This window comes from Pseudorca crassidens, chromosome 5 (assembly GCF_039906515.1).
Source record: "Pseudorca crassidens isolate mPseCra1 chromosome 5, mPseCra1.hap1, whole genome shotgun sequence".
Classification (NCBI taxonomy): domain Eukaryota; kingdom Metazoa; phylum Chordata; class Mammalia; order Artiodactyla; family Delphinidae; genus Pseudorca; species Pseudorca crassidens.
The window spans coordinates 121057585-121075635 of record NC_090300.1 but is presented as its reverse complement, the minus strand read 5'-3'; the positions used below and the strand labels follow the sequence as shown (position 1 = coordinate 121075635).

General features: G+C 35.6%; 1 long non-coding RNA gene across 1 annotated transcript; it reads right to left on the bottom strand.

Annotated features, from left to right (window-relative positions):
- Window positions 1-3603: 3603 nt before the first annotated feature.
- LOC137224550 (uncharacterized) lies at window positions 3604-8640 on the bottom strand. The gene is made up of 2 exons (XR_010943379.1): window positions 8556-8640; window positions 3604-4082 (listed from the first exon to the last, which is right to left on the bottom strand). It is a non-coding gene; the product is annotated as an uncharacterized lncRNA (long non-coding RNA).
- Window positions 8641-18051: the final 9411 nt, after the last annotated feature.

Below are 18051 nucleotides of genomic sequence, written 5' to 3'. Positions count from 1 at the left end.
AACTGTTTCCCTCCCCTTCCTCTCCCAACTCCTAGAGTGCACCAGATGCATTCAGTTCCTCCGTAAAAAATACTCCTGAACTCGATCCAGTCCAGCCCTAACCCACACCACTTCCCAGAAGCTAGGCTTGCCAAGGTCTCCAGTAACACACTCACTGCCAAAACGAAATGGCAATTCTCCATCTTGATGCTCCTTGACCTATGTACAGAATTCGACACTGCTGATAACCAATTACACAACTCTCTCTCCTTGGCTTCTGAGCCTCTTTCCTCATTTAGTCTGACACTCACCTCATCTGCTTTAGAAACCCTTCACCCCCTTTCCCCTAGCTTCCACTGTCCATGGGGTAACCCCCATTGCTTGGCAAGTTAGCTATTTCATCTCAGTTGCCTCACTGATGGCAGAGGCCATGCTCTATTCATGTTGGAACCCCAGTGCCCAGACAGTGCTTGCAAAATAACATGAGCACAAAAATGTTTGCTGAATGAATGCGCATATATAAGAAATCAATTGCTGTACTCACCTCTGTCCTGCACATTGCATCTGGCTGTAAGACAAGTTCCATGACCAATTCATATTAAACAGAAATTTATCAGCCGCCTTTAACTTTCCCCATATCCAATATCCATGTGTCGGTAAAGAACACTGATAAATAAGAAAGCTCCCAAATAAAACTCCTCACTGACTCTTGGTTGTTTTTCCATTTCTATTTCCAGTCCCTCATTAAATCTGCTTTCTCAGTCGTGACATTTTCTGAATCTGATTTGCTTTCTTTTCAACTCTTCTGAAGGATTTTTTTACAGAATAAACAAAAAAGTACTCTGTGTTCAATTGGCATTTTGTATAGTAACTACTTGCTCTAATGTATTACAAAGAGCAGCCAATTAATACTTGTTGAGTGATGGCCACACGAACAACTGTATCATGTATGCTGTTTCTCAGTTTGATCATTAATATATTCCAGATACACGAATTAGTGGTTCCCTTGTCTGTTTATTTTGGTCATTTTAATGACCAAATCATATTTTCTCAAGTGATATAGTCCAGGTAAAACAATTTGTTATTTCAGTGAAAAATAAGAATTTGACTCTCTCACCCGTTAAGTTTGTTCTATGGTTTATATGTAATCCTTCAACTCCTGTTCGTTTAACCACAGACTCAGGTCCCCAGAATCCCAAGTTACAATATTTCTTTCCTATAAGTCGTCAGTTCTTCTGCCGAAGTTATCTTTTTCACCTGTTGTTTTGTATATGCCAGACTTTTCTGAGGCCATATAATTTTTAAAATTTGTCCTATAAATCATGTGTAACATCCTCTTGTTCAATTGCAAAGTATTTCATCCTGTTTTTAAAATGCCGTACTAGTCCTTTTTCTCTCTTCTTGTAGACCCTCTGATTGAACCACATTATGTCTGCTCACTACCCACTTCCTTTGATCTTTTTACTTTATATCTTCTTTCATTTGGAAGGATGGATAGATAAAGATAGATACATAGATAGATAGATAGATAGATAAACAAATCCACTGCTTACAGACATTAAAGAACTGTTCAATATAATCTGCTAGCACCAAGAACTTACTTCCTAATAACAGATATTGTCTTTTTATCCCCTCTTGATAAGCACATCTCTTCCACATTTGTAATGAATCAAAGGCATTTATATTTGAACATCGTTGTAAGTGTGGTTTACAAAGCTATCTCTCCTTTTATGTATTTCTCTGTTTTATTGTCATCAGTTTTTGATTGTAAACTCCTAAAAGGAAGAACTGATATTTATTAAACATATTCTAAACAGTTTTCAGCAGAGTAATATGAGGATATAGGCAAGTAAAATATTATTTATGTCTATTAATCAATTATCATGTATGTATCTGAAATTCTGTAGGTATCTGAAACTCTAGAAATCGATTAATTCTTTCATCTTTCACCCGTATATACATTCAGCTTTGCTAGAGGGAATATGTAATGAAAATGGACCCCTTCCATTATTCAGTGGATCTTGTTAGATCAATAGTATTTCCCATTTAGTAAAATGTGATGTCTCATGATTTTTCATAGCAATCTGTATAATTGGAAGGGATTCACTTTGATTAACATAGAAGAGTGCTAATTCATATAAGGCATCATAATGAGATATAAGAAAAGCCTGTATTGATATTTCTAACCCATCTGAGTTTCCAAAACAAATAATTTTAGGAAACTAAAGAGAATACCTTTTCAATCTTCCTGTTGAGATATAAGAGAAGCCTGTGTTGATATTTCTAACCCATCTGAGTTTCCAAAATAAATAATTTTAGGAAACTAAAGAGAACACCTTTTCAATTTTCCTGTTGCTTATCATTTCTTCTATTTGATTTTTTTAGTTACAAACCATGCACATTCCAAATTTCTTTCTCTGTGTATCATAGCTGCATTCTTTTGCCTGACATTTTAAATCTTCAGTGAAATATAAATGAGCAACAGCTTCAGGATAACCACAAATTCCCCTTTTGTTTTGCTTTGTCTAAATGTTCTTCTTGAATGCCCAAAGGACTTTCTCTTCCTGCTTGGCGCAGTCCGAAATTAGTTTGAATCACATTATTCTTACATCCAGGGTACCTGCATTATGATTCCAAGGGTAATTTGTGTCCTTTAACCATAGAGTGCGTATCATCAATGCTTCAAGGGACTACAATCTGGCCTTGATCTTGTTCATCTAGGCTGCTCAGGGGTAGAGCTATTCACTGGCAAAATATTGGTTTCATTCCTATGACAACTCAGAAATCTAGTGATTTCTAACAGTGTTCTTTTAAATCACATTTACAAGACAGTGCTGATACAAAAGTGTACATCCATTTTTTCTCCATTAAGTTCAAAACAAGCAATTCTTTTTACCATCTCTCCTTGAACTTCAGTTCTGACCTAAATATTCAGCCCTTGAACGTCAGCTAAAAATCTTGTTCTGCCTCTGTGTTAGTGGGGATTTTTTAAAGTGTGTGTATGTGTGTGTGTGTGTTTCCTTTTCAATATCTCATTAAAAGATTAAGACATGCTATTATTAGTTGAAATAAATGGGTAAACTTTACCTTGCTTATTGCTCATTCACGCTGTTATCTTCTCCCGGTTAGATTACCCTAATGGCAGATCACTTGGTCTGCCAAAAAGACTGATTATAAACCTTTGTTTTGTGCAAAATTCCCACTGTCCACAGGGTGTGGTGCAGAGACTACTCAGCCATTCCTGAGCTGTCATAACATTAGGATACTTTTTGTGAATAAACAGATCTACTTTAAGAAATTATTTGTGATCCCCAAGTTGGGTTTTGTACCCAACTATTTCTCATGTTTGTTTCTGGGCACTAACCTGGTAACTACCCTCTCAGTTCAAAGTCATTGTCACACATACACTGAAGATAGTTAACATTCTCCTAAATTCTTTGAAATTCCTGATTAATAGTATCTTGCCTTGAGTTAAATTTGTGTCAACCTCAAACAAACAATTACAATGTGGAAAAAGTTGTCAAAACATTAATTTCACATCAAGAGTGAAAAAATACATTTTGATGAATTCTACCTTTTATAGGCTAAATTCAGTCAAAACAGTTTCTATGTGACAACAATGGCTCAAAAATGGAGAGATTTTAATCCAGAATGTGTAATTGACCACATTACTGTCACATAAGCATTGAGGTGGGGGGGTTTCTCAAGACACCAGTCATAGTTCTTACTGCCTTATCAAAGAGCCCGGAAGACTTGAGCTCTAGATCCAGCCTTGATGATCTCTAAGTAGATGGATGACACAGGCAAGTCAGCTAACCTCTTTGTGCCTCAGTTTTCTTTTTGTAAGGTTGGAGGTTGGGACCAGGACAGCAACTCTCAGGTCCATCTGGCGTAACTCGGGTCAGAACATGGCATTCCAGTCCTGGCACCAGCTACAGCAGGGTTGAAACTCCAGTCTACACCTTCTACCAGGAGCCCTTGGACCCAGAGGAGTGAGTGGCACAAAAATGTTAGCCTTCAGTTGTGCCAGGAGAAATAGAGAGGTTGAGCACTCCTGGAGCAGATCATCTCCAAGATATCTGCGAGGATATAAATTCTTCCACCTAAAGTGTATCAGTGGAATACAAAAAAATTAATCATATTTTAAGAGAGTGAGATTCTGAAAATTCAACCTGGGGCTATGCTGTATATAAAATAATACAGCTTTAATCAACAAGGACCTACTCTATAGCACAGGGAACTCTACTCAATACTCGGTAATAACCTATATGGGAAAAGAATCTGGAAAAGGAATAGATATATGTATATGCATAACTAAATCACTTTGCTGTACACCTGAAACTACCACAACATTGTAAATCAACTCTACTCCAATATAAAATAAAAATTAAAAATAATAATAATACAGCTTTAAAGGGATTAGGTTATGGAACTCTGTGAATAAAATGTGTAAGAAATATTGTCACATTGACCACTTTCCCTCAAAGGCAGTAAAATTGTAGAATATCAAGGCTGTTCTACTTTTGCAGAACATAGCCACTGACTAGTGAAGCAGCACCCATTTTTGCAAAGGAGGCAGACATGTTTTCCAACAATTAAGATGAATGTGCTTAAAGAAGATGTACATATATTTAATGGAATATTACTCAGCCGTGAAAAAGAATGAATGCCATTTGCAGCAACATGGATGGACCTAGAGATGATCATACTAAGTGAAGTAAGTCAGACAGAGAAAGACAAATATATAATATCACTTTTATGTGGAATCTAGAAAAATGATACAAATGAACTTATTTACAAAACAGAAACAGACTCACAGACTTTGAAAACAAACTTATGGTTACCAAAGGGGGAAAGCGGTGGGGGAGGGATAAATTGGGAGATTGGAGTTAACATATACACACTACTATATATAAAATAGATAATCAACAAGGACCTACTGTATAGCACAGGGAGCTCTATTCAATATTCTGTAATAACCTATATGGGAAAATAATCTGAAAAAGAATAGATATATGTATAACTGAGTCACTTTGCTGTACACCTGAAACTACCAGAACATTGTAAATCAACTATACTCCAATATAAAATAAAAATTTTAAAAATAAAATAAAGTAAAATGCATGTGCTGTGTGAGGTCAAGATTATCTGCATAGGGGCTGGGGAATCACCTGAGAAGGATATTGAAGCATGGGTAGGAGTCCATTAAGAAAAGAAATGTGGCTTGGGCCATCCAGGAAAAAGCAATAGATTGCACAAAGAATCTGTTGTGTTTGAGAAAAGATAAGAAGTTTCTTGAATCTGGAGAATTAGAAGAATGGGAAACCCTCAAAAAAACACTAAAGATATGGGCAGAAAGTAGGTTCCTATGGGATAAAAGGAAATGGACTCCTTGATGATGTTTGTTTTTATGGTATTTATTTTTTAGCTTCACCTATTTTCTTTTTTTATGACTACAGCTGCCTGCTAAGAGAGAGGAGCAAATCAAATGGAGGGTCATTTGGTCTGTGCCTTGATGGGGTTTATTGAACAAGCCTGATGGGTTTAACGTACATGAGGCTGGGAGAGGGTTAGCTGAAGTAGCTAAAAAGTGAAGGGAGAACAATTTGGAGTTCTTAGATAAGGAGATCAGGAATAGAGCAATGACGGGAGAACTCAACAATATAAAGAAAAGCAGGGGCTTCCCTGGTGGCGCAGTGGTTGAGAGTCCGCCTGCTTATGCAGGGGACACGGGTTCGTGCCCCGGTCCGGGAAGATCCCACATGCCACGGAAAGGCTGGGCCCGTGAGCCATGGCCGCTGAGCCTGCGCATCCGGAGCCTGTGCTCCGCAACGGGAGAGGCCACAGCAGTGAGAGGCCCGCGTACCACAAAAAAAAAAAAAGAAAAAAAAGAAAAGTGGAGGAAAAAAATGTTCATAAATACGTTAGTAAATATTCACAGCATAAGGGAAAATGAGGGATATTTTAAGAATGATTAGCTCTGCTCCATTTGAAGTTATTTGTATTGCTAATGTTTAATTCACTCTTCAGCCTCTTCCCAAATCTCCAAGTTCATTGAACTTGTATTTATGTGAGTAGGTATTTTAATGTTTGTGAAAATCAAGGGGTGGGCTGAGTTAGTTATATATAACACGTGAAGGAGGCAGGGCCCAGAGGCGGAAGTGACTGGAGAATTTAATTTCCACAGGCATGTGTAAAAGTCTTGGGGAGGGTTTTGGTTAACAAGTCATGGAATTGGGGGGAGAGGAAGAGTTTTTGCTCATTTTATCTGGAAGTCAAGTGCAAGGGTGGAGGTGGCAGAGGCCGACCTAATCTGACCTCTGCTTATAGTAGGGTTTTCAGTGAGAGAGTGGCATGACCAAATTCACTGTTAGACAATATAGCAGTACAAGAATGAACAGGGACCAAAAAAAAAAAAAAAAAGAATGAACAGGGACGATGAAACTGGAGGCAGTGGGATAGTACCTCAAGAGGCAGTGCTGACGCTGAAGCAATAGTAAGTAGCATTTGAAACAAAGGTAGGTGTCAGTAAGCACACCAATATATCTAGCTGGATAGATCAGGGAAATGGTACTTGCAGTAGGGAATGCAGAGGGGCAGGGGGTGCAGGGAGGAGTGATGAATTTGATTTAGAATAGAGGCTTTAGACTTTGAAGTGGCTGTGATAGAGTTAAGCACAGGTGCCCATTAGGAGATTGTGTGTACACCTGGAGAGACTTTGTGTTCAATAGTACTTGATTTCACTTTTATCTTACCCAGAATGGGGGTACTGGAGATATTAATAGGTTTTGGTTAGCTTCCCAAGTAGAGGACATCTGTTTACCTCGTACCCTTTTCCCTCTTATTGAGTTATGCGGTTCTTTCCCTCTTTCCTTCCTTCTTTCCTCCTTTCTTCCCTCCCCTCCTCTCTCCTACTTCACTCCCTATTCTCTTTCAGCAAACAGTTAATTGAAGAAAACAAAAACTCTGTTGTTTGCAATTTTTTCTAAATCCTTTATAAAAATTATTTTATACATTAATTTCATATGAAATGGTGAAAGCATCTTCTCACATCTAAATTAAATGAGTTGTCACAGTTTTCATATGGTGACATCTGTTGTTACTTCAACTTCTTAGGTTTTATTGTTATTATTAAAAGAAAATTGCTCCTGTCATATTTTATAAACATCGTATTTCTTGTATTCCTTCTGTCTTAAGGGGAAAATTATTCTTAAAGCTATTCCTCTATCGTTATCTATTAACATTAATTTAATTCTCTAAAACTGTCTTCTCTTTTTCCCATTATTCTTTCTATCTGCTCTTCTTATATGAATTTACACTTTCCCAGGTCTTCTGATTTGAACTCCCCAAATGTAAATGGATGATTAGATCACATCACCAAGCATTTGTGAAGCTTTACTTACTTTTTTGGCTCTGTTATAGTCATCTCATGGTTGTTATATAAGCACTTCATTAGAATCATTTAAAATTCAATTTATTAAGCCAGCCATTTTTTCATAGTTAGAGCAAAATAGAAAGGCATATTAGAATCATTGTCAGAAGGAGTTGAAATATACAACATAATCATTGTTTCTTCTTTAAATTACAAAAGAATAAGGACCTTATTAACTTGTTTTATTAGAATTTTTATTGAAAACACTTGAATTAGTAAAAGCCATTAAAAATCATTTAAAATTATCTTTTTAGAAATTAGGAGAATTTTAAAGACATTATTTTGGACCTATGACATATACTTAATGGTAAGATAATAAACACGTGGTAATTATAAAAAGTGTAATGCTTGTAAAACATTAATTTCTAATGAAAGGTGCTAAAATGCTTACAGAAATTGGTGACAGCAATGAGGATTGAATTGTATTAAGTAAAAATAAGATATACTACCATTTCACTAATGATTAAATACTTATGGGTGTTACTGTTATCTCCACAGAAAGTTGACTCTTAAACATCATACTTCAATTTTTTTTTCAGAAAATTTGTTCGTATAGATGCATTCCAAATATTTCTATTGCTAACAACTTATATTGATTTCTTAAAATCTAAGAGGACCTAGGACCTATTATAATACTTTTATCTCTTCAAATCTCTAATTAAAATGTTCATTATTTAGTTCACACAAAAATAAGACAAAAGACAATTGAGATTAATTATCATCATGTAGATTTTGAGATACATTTATTCTGAAAAAAATTACATTTGAAACTGGTAGTCACTATTTTGAAGTTTTCAAATTATACCTTAAAATATCTAAATTTAAGTATCATTTGTTTGCATTATATATTTCTTCTGTAGAATTTAAGGTATTTTATTATACACATAATATAAATTAGCAAATACTTACTGAGGCAATAGATACTCACACAATACTCAGAAATAAATTAATGGAAGTTAAAAGGATCCTCAAGAGATTTTCCCAAAGTTTCACACGAAGCCAGTAGTAGAACCGAGAAAAAGAATATATGCAGTATTCCAGTTTAGCTATCACACTATACTTCTAGGACCATACTATTTCAAAAGTTTTATCATATATGTATAAAGATATCCCAAATTCCCTCCTTTGGGGAGAGAATCCTCACCATTTGTTTAGTGGTGAACAAATTCTTCAGAATGCAGGCTAACGTCTTACAGCTAGTACCTCTCCCGTAAACCTTTCATGATAAGGTCACTGCCATTCAAGCTCACCCTTCTTTCTCCTTTCTATATTTTTATGTGTCACTCAGCGCCCTTTCTCTGGTTTGGAAAGCCATCAAGAACTTTTGTTAGGAGACAGTCGCCAGTTCTGTGTAATGAACCAGTCAGCAGGATTCTTGGGGGCCATGAGTATAAGCCTGTCTGTGCCCTTTTTCTCAGACTAAGAATGCCATTACCTCAAAAGCTAGCCATTGGGAAATAGTCTTAACTTTTGACTGGAATTTATACAGCCTCAGAGCCCACCCTTATTCCTGGCTATGCAGACATTCTGTTTTAACTCTGTAAGTCTATTTTTTATTATGTCTTTTTTTCATTTTTATTTTATATTGGAGTATAGTTGATTAACAAGGTTGTGTTAGTTTCAGGTATACAGCAAAGTGATTCAGTTATATGTATACATATATTTATTCTTTTTCAGGTTCTTTTCCCATTTAGGTTATTACAGAGTACTGAGCAGAGTTCCCTGTGCTATATACAGTAGGTCCTTGTTGGTTAGCTGTTTTATCTATGTCTATTGATACTGATAATAGATTTATCAATACAAGAGAAATCACTGAAAACTCCTTCTTTTCACTTTTGTATTATGTTACCCAGAATGTGGGTACTGGGGTTATTAAAATGTTTTGGTTAGGCTCCCAAGCAGAGGACATGAATTCACAGAGCCTTCAAACACCTCTGTTGTTTCATTTCTCCCCTGTCTCCCTCCCTCAGGATATTATCATATTTGGCAAGATGGGGTTCAGTTCCACTTAAAATGATGGAATTCAACAGTCAGCCCATCTAATGCTTGGAATCTATACAGTCTTAGAAGCATAGTTAAGTTTAATCAGATATTAGGCCATAAAATTAATAGTTTTACATTCGGAACTAAAACAGATTTGTGAGCTTCATTTGACATTTTAAGAGTGAGTTAAAATAAATATGTAGTAGAACACCAGGCCCGTTAAACCAAAATATTTAGTGGTCATATTTTATGTTTTATGGTTTTACAATGTTACAAATTGTTATGTTATACATCAATTTTAGTATATTTGCATATTGTATACAATATGATAGGAAACAAAGTAAAGAAAGCAGTGTGGGTATTTGGAATACAGGAAGAAGTGATTATGCCACAAAGTTTACTGCTAATATATTAAAGAAAATGCACATGACATATGCAGTTCACGCTGTACATCTTTCTGGAGCTCAATCATCCTTCAAAACATAATAGGAAATTTCACATTTTGTACATCAACTTTTCAACAAACAGAATATGCATGTATTCAAGTGGTAACTTGATTTTTTCCTACATAAATAATTGTAAATTTTTAACTTCAGACTCTAGGAATTGATTCTTTAACCCATTGCTTAGCTTTTTCTTTGACTGTCGTACATATATGGGAGGGGATTTCCCTATTTAAACTTCCCTCTGGGCTTCCCTGGTGGCACAGCGGTTAGGAATCCGCCTGCCAATGCAGGGGACGTGGGTTCGAGCCCTGATCCAGGAGGATCCCACGTACCGCGGAGCAACTGAGCCCGTGCACCACGAGAAGAGAAGCCACCACAGTAAGAAGCCCGCGCACTGCAGCGAAGACCCAACGCAGCCAAAAATAAAATAAATAAATTTATTTAAAAAAAAATAAACTTCCCCTTCCTCAGTTTTTCCATTCCCAGTTCTACCTTCAAATACAATGTTTTGCTTCCCTTTGACAGTCTCACACGTTTTAGGAAAAAGAACTGTAAATTTCTGAGGCAAAATAGTCCCAAAACTAGATCATTAAACTCCTAAAAGTTTCTTCTTGCCAATTTTGATAAATAAATGAAAATGTGAAGCTAGTTTGTTCTTAACAGTTTTTAGTACAATTCTCAATTCCATGAGTCAGTATGTGGCATTCATTCAAACCTCACCAGTCACGGCTTTCTATAGAGGAAAGAGAAATAGTGTTTTCAATTATCCATCAAAATATTAGGCATCCATATCACTGCTTTTCTCCTCACATATGGTGGAACTCTCAACAGAAACTTCCCTTTTCTACACCTTTACAATTTTCTGGAGCAACACAGACTCTACCTTACATTTTTCTGCATTCTTTGGAGATTTTTTGGTTTATTTTATATTTTATTGTAGTTATGTATAGAATTACTATCTGGGGATCCACAATCCTATCAAGCATGACTAAGAAACAGATTAGGAAAGAGATAAAGAAGTATATCTTCACTTTTATGACAGAAAATTTTGGTTTTCCCAACATACAAAGAGGCAGAGTATGGGATTTATAATTCTCTATTTTATAGTAACTATAGAAGGGACACTAATCTTTACTAAGCAGTGACCTTGACCTTGTACCAATAGATACTTACATAGCCTTTATTTAATTTAATTCTAACTCTGCAAATATTGAATAGAGGGGGAAATGTTGCCATTTTAATAAATTTCTTCTACTTTACCATTTTAACGATTTCCTTCCATTGTTTTTCTATGAATGATTGTATAATTCTTATGTAGTTCCAATAACTTAGTAATTATATATGTTAACTTTTTTTGGTTTACTCAGCCTAGTAAGTACAACCTACTTCTACATTATTGTATTATTGGCATATACATTTAATAACTAAATAATAACCAAATAATCCCTTGGTGTAGAGTGGATATATAATACCATAATTAACTGTTTCTCATATTTTAAATTGCTACTATTGTAGATATTTCTAGGATAAAAATCTTTGTCATAAAATTTCTTTGTTGTTGTTGTTTGTGTTTAGGATTTTTCCTTAGCATAAATTGTCAACATAAAATAAATGGGAAATGGGGCAGTACAAATGCTAATAAAATAAAAACAGTGATTAATTTGTACATTTGCATTATAACTTAACAAAAACAATCCTAGAAATAATACTAGTAAAACTATTACTCCGTTACTCTCATACAGTGCTGGTAATATCTTGAAATGGTACAACTCTTTGGAAAAATCTGATGTATAACGTTTTATATCCAATGACCGAACAGCACATTTCTGGGAATCTCCCCAAGTAAAATAGTGCAAAAAAGAGAACTGTATCTAGCACAAAAATGATCATTACAACTTTGTTAATTTATTTATTTGTTCTAATCTTATAAGTGAAAATTAGTCTTTTATTATTATAAGAACCATACATATTCATGGTAAACAATTTAAACAGTATGTAAGAACAAAACATACCCACCCCCTGTTCCGTTCCCTAGAGGCAACTGCTCCCAACAACTCCTTTCCAACCTTCCAAAATTTTTCTATTCAAATTCATGTGAACACATATTTCTTTTAGTAAAAGTTTACACCAGACAAATTGTTCTTCAATTTGCTATTTTCACTTACTGTGATATCTTAGACATCTTTCCATTTCAGTACATACAGACCCAACTCACTCTTTTGAATAGCTAAATAGTTTTCCTTTGCATGGCTGAACCATAATTTATGTATCCAGTACTCATTTTGAGTTGTATGTATTTTTCTCTTAGAAAGAATGTTTCAAAGAACATCCTTGTACATAAATCTTTCCATACTTACAAGAGTAATTATAGGATATTCTTAGCTAAACATGGCTAAATAGAGGGCATATGCATTTTAAATTTAGGTAGAATTTTCCCAATTGTCTTCCAAAATCAATCTACATTCCCACCAACAGTGTTTGACAATGCCTGTTTCCTCACATCTTTTACAACACTGTGTATTCTCAAACTTTTAAACTGTTGATAATATAATAACCTTGTTTAATCCACAAACATTTGTGCTCATTAATGTACCTGAAGACAATTCAGTAGAAGACACACCCCGAGTTACAAAGAGGAGACACAGGAGACAAAATATATGTCATGAAATCACACAGTCAAGACTTGCATCTTGAAGAGTTATTAGAAGTGGTATGCTTCAAATTTCTCATCTATTATTGAAAATTGACATCTTACTAACTTCGCACATACACACATGTGCGGGTACACGTACACACACACACATAAGTAACCTTGGGAATATGACCAACCATTTATGCTCATTTCATAGAAAAGGAGACTGAGATCTAGAAAGAAAAAAGACTTTCCAATTTCACACAACTACATCCAGACAGAACAAGAGTTTCACACAACTACATCCAGACAGAACAAGAGTTATAACAGGACTCAACGACAGGAACAATATTATTTCCAAGGCAATATGTAAGTATAATGTGGCTTTATATACACTATAATGTAGATCATGGTACAATAAAGCTGGTTGATCTGTCATTTTATTCATGGAAATCTCTTCTAATGAGTACAATAATAGTTGACATTTACAATGAATAACTGAAAAAAGATTAACTTCTGTTCTCTATAGTTTTAGATTTGTGTTTAGTGTTGAATGTATTTTGTTCCAATTATTTGAAATTAACCATAGATGTGTGTTAGAATGGAAACCAGAATATGAATTTCCAAAGCAGTTCCCAATTTTCCCAGATGCAAAGGATTTAGTGCAAAACTGCTGAAAGAAGAAAGGGAAGAGGAGAATAAAAAAGGAGCCTGGATTGGGTTTGATTTGAACAGGGTACATGCAGCTGTGTGTCCTCTGTATTTCTCTGTTTTATCACAACATGAGCATTTTCTTATGTCATTAAATATTCTTTGAAAACTTAATTTTAATGTCTACAAAGAAATTTATTAATTTATTCAATTCCTTTTCAGATTATTTTATTTTTCTATATCATAAATAACACTGCAAAGAACAACTTATATGTAACTTTTTGTCTGTATCTCTAATGATTACCTTGGTAAAAATTCATAGAAGTGGGTGTATTGGGTCCAAATATATAAAATTTTAGGAGTCCACACGGCTTTACTGAAAGACTAGTCCCAATGAAAACACCTACCAAGAGGGTATTAGCATGTGCATTTCACCTCACTCCTCCAATATTCAGCATTATCATTACACTGAAAGATTTTTGAAACAGGAAGTATGGGCAATGGTACTACGAATATCCCCACTACACTCTCCTCCCCCATTTTTCTAACTTTATATTTTGGTTTTTTACCTTTATATTTAAGTGAATTAAATTTGGTTGGGCATATATGACTAACACATGTAACAATCTGACAACCATTAAGTCTAAACCTGCATGATCCTATAATTATAATGGGAAATCAGTGAAAGAAGATATCACTGTGACAGAAAGCATCATAGAAGGATTGGTAAAATGCAGGTCGGCAAAGAGGAGGTGAGGCTGCATTTTATAAACAGGAAAAGCACAAAAACCCAGAAGTTCAAATGAGCAAAACACCCTTTAGGAATAACGGTTTTGATCCACTGGATTAAATTAGGGCTGGTTTGATTCTAAAATCTCCTTGGTGGTTTTCTCTTTTCATCTCACTGAAAATGGAACTCACACCTTTTGAGTGGCACTAACCTCCCGCCTCAAAATTATTGAATTACACGTGATCAAGAAAGTGAATGTCGACAAAGTAGGTAAAAATTTTTAATTTTCAAACTTATGTTTCCTCTGGTAGGAGATCACCTGTTCTCTGCAGACGTTTGGTTGGATTGGGATTCTCATAGCCTGTTTTGCCTGCTGATCTAAAGAAAACCCAGTACACTCATGATTTCCCAACTTGTTTTTCTGCATTCTTATTCAACACACCACTAGGCAGAATCTTCCTTAGGCTACAGAATCTGAGCTGACAGTTTTCAATTTGATGCTTCCAATAAAATTCTTTAGCTAAATATAAGTTTTTTCTCAGTGAACAGAGGGAAGAAAAGTTTTTATAAGCCTGTTTTTAGAGATTATGTCTTAATTAGCTGTCTCAAGTATAGAATACCCCCCCATCCATCTGTAAACTAGTATTCGAGTCTGACCACCTCATTATGTGCAAACAGTTAGATCAAAAATGAAAAATAAAAGGCAACCATCTGGATCTCTGATGTAACACCAAAAGTCAGAGTCCTTAAAACACTCTGTGTTTACATGAATTTCCTCTCACTTATTTATTCATTCATTTTTGTACTTCTATAGTCTATGTTCAGAAAGGATTTGTGGCTTTGCATAATTGGGCCCCCAACAAGCCTCATTTTGTGCTGAACAACAATAGCCCTTTTCTCACTCCTCAGGGTGCATTAGGATACACAAATGTTCATCACGCCTTTATTTGTAATAGCCCCAAACTGAGAGTAACCCAGATGTCCTTCAGTGAGTTAATAATCTCTGGTATATCCACACAGTGGAATACTACTCAGCAATAAAAAGGAACAAACTATTGATACATTCAAAACCTTGGATAGGTCTCAAGGGCATCATGATTAGTGAAAAAAGCCAATATCCAAAAGGTTGTGTGCTGTGTACATTTATACAACATTTCTAACTGAGAAGATTATATAGAGAGAGGACAGATGAATGGTTCCCAGGGAATAGAGACTGAGATGAGGCATTGATGAAGCTCCAGAGAAAAAACAAGAGGGAGGTCCTTTGTGGTGATGGAACATTTATGTACCCTGATTGTGGCGGTGATAACACAAATATTTACATAGGGTCAAGCTGTCTAAAACTACACACACAAATGCGCTCACACACGAACGAGTGTGTACAAAAACTGGTGACAACTGAGTAAGAACTGTAGTCTAGTTACTACTATTATACCATTAGACCAAGATCAATTTTTTGGTTTTGATATTAAACTACAGTCATACAAAAGATTACCATTGGAGGAGACTAGCAGAAGGTTCACAGTACTCTGCATATTCCTTTTGCAACTTCCCGTGGGTCTATACTTATAATTTTAAAGTTTAAAGTTTTAAAAAAATTCATCAGGATCCTCACCTGTGTTCTTCCTTTGCTGGGACCATTAGTGCCCTGCCTTTGATCCTTGGACCCTTAACCATTTGATTCCTGCCAGGAAAGTCTTCCTTAGGTCCCCAGACTAGGTTTGTTTCCCACTGTTATATGTTCTTGTGACACTTCATATTTCTTCTTTGGGCCTAGCACAATGGCTCTTAAATAACTCCATTAGTGTAGCATAGTGTTTAATACCTGCCTTCCCCAGACTATAAATTTTCAAAAGGCACCAAGTTTGCTACTATGTCTTCAGTACTTGATATATTCTTTAAAATGCTGTAGGTGCTTAGTCAATATTTGTTGAAATTAGGAATGAGAATGACACAGCACATGAGCAAGGATTTCTGTAAGTCACAACTGGGGAATTTCAGCCTGAATATGAAGATGATATCATGGAGAAAGTCAGTCCATAGCTAATAAGTAGCTCATCACATTTTATACAGATGTCTAATACCATAAAGGGTATAAATATTAATGCACACCCTGCAAAACACTCAGTTCATCTAGAACCAATCAAATGTGCTTATTCAATTATTTTCATCTAATCAAGAAGAACATTTTGACTATTTTCTTTGGCATTGGTAAAATAGAATCTCCATCCCTAGTCTCCATCCTCTGGGGTATTTTCCCAACAAAACATGTTAGAACAAATTCTAATAATGAGGACATGCCTGGTGTTCAGCGGCTTTTAAAGTTGTTACTGCCTCCAGGGCCCAGATGAAACATCAAGGAGACACCTGGCCAGTGACACTCTGACACCTCCTTTTCTCAGTCCATCCCCTATTTTCAGGAACCTACCTTCTCTCAACTCAAATGATCTCATTCCTTCATACTGTTTTCTAGCTACTAAATACCCTCCAGTGTGGCAAGCACACACACACACACACACACACACACACACACAATTGTCCCTCCTTCCTTTTCCCACATCTTTTCCCCCAGATCTCATTTGCTCACTGTTCAGGTCAACCCGTAGGAGCAAAGAATCTGACTACATTGATTAAAGTAATGAACAAGCATAAATCTCGAAAACAGGGAAGAGAAGAGAATTTTGAACAGAGGAGTGGGTTGTCTAATCCCTCTCATCATTGCCAGGTCTCCCCCATCAGACACCAGAAGAAGAGGGATTGGCTTGAGAACATGACAGCTTATTTATGAAAGTTTTCCAACCCTTAAGTTATAAATCACACGAAAAGTGTAAGAGACATCTGGATATCCAAAATTTTGCAATGTTAACATATGTGTGTTCTGGAAGGAAGCACACAAAAAGACATGTTTGAGACATTGGTCTCTTTCACAAAATTAGTTCAGAGCTACATAGGAGAACGCTAGTGGCAAAAACCAAATGCCAAACAACACTAGGGAAATACTGGGCAAGGAAATATTTCTAAAATAAGTTCTTATGTAAGAAAACTTGATTTTTATTTCCTTCGTGGTTTGGAGTAACTAGATGACAGTGACCATTATGTACTATTGCTTTCTCAGATAGCATCATTTTAACATCATAAATTGAGCATTTTGTGATGTTTATTTGATGTGTTTATGAAAATGACACAACATTTTTATTGTCAGTTACTTGAATCATCACTTTAGACTCTGGTAGAACCAGGTAATGTCCAGCTTTGGAATAATAACAGTTGATTAACATGGAAAAGAAAAAAAATCCAAACAATTTTGCTAATTAGAATTTTACACAAAACTTTTTCTCCCAGAATAACAAATTGCCTTTTGTGTTTCATTTCTCACTTGACATTTTTCTTTTAAATGAGAAAAGGAGTACCTGTGAAATTTATTGCCATGTACTGACCCAGAGTGGGAGCAAATTATGGAGACAGGAATAGACTAGGTTTCTCTCTTTTATTCTCTCGTTTAGTTTATATGCAAATTTCTTCACGCCAATTTGAAACCATGTACTATTCAAGTAAATTAATCTCTTTTATAAACCACCCATCTGTCCCTTTTGTTCTTCCTTGAGTCATTTTGGAATTCACTATTGAGAATAAAGTTAATATCTTTAACCTATGTAATAACTGTACATAGGACACATAAAGAAAATGAAAACATCAACATTTGTTCTCCTACATTCATGACACTCATTATCAGAACCAGAAAATTATCACAATAGTAAAAATACAGACTCCAACAGACCAATGTGCTCCCAAACCTTTTATTTCCAAATAGGTTGTTTAGACCATTAATGCTTAAAATAGAAATAATGTTCTACCTCATAGTTAGGACCCTCAGTCATTCTGTGAATGTTTATTTAGTCCAGAAGCATGGAAATCATAGTCCAAATGGACTGATTTCTCCAAATGGACAGATGGGTCCAAGGATGAATAAGAAAGGGAGAGGAAGAGAGGATGGAAGAGGAAAAGTTTATTCCCCTCCACGGTACAGACCTGAGCCCATTTTTGAAATGACCAAACTCGCCTTTGGCCCCCTCCCACTTCCCTTGTGGCATCCCTTCCTGCCTTTTGGTACCTTTAGTTTTTGGTTTCCAGACACTTGGACCTTTACATTTCCCTAAGACCCGCATTATAGAAATCTAGACAGACGTGTCCCCTTGAA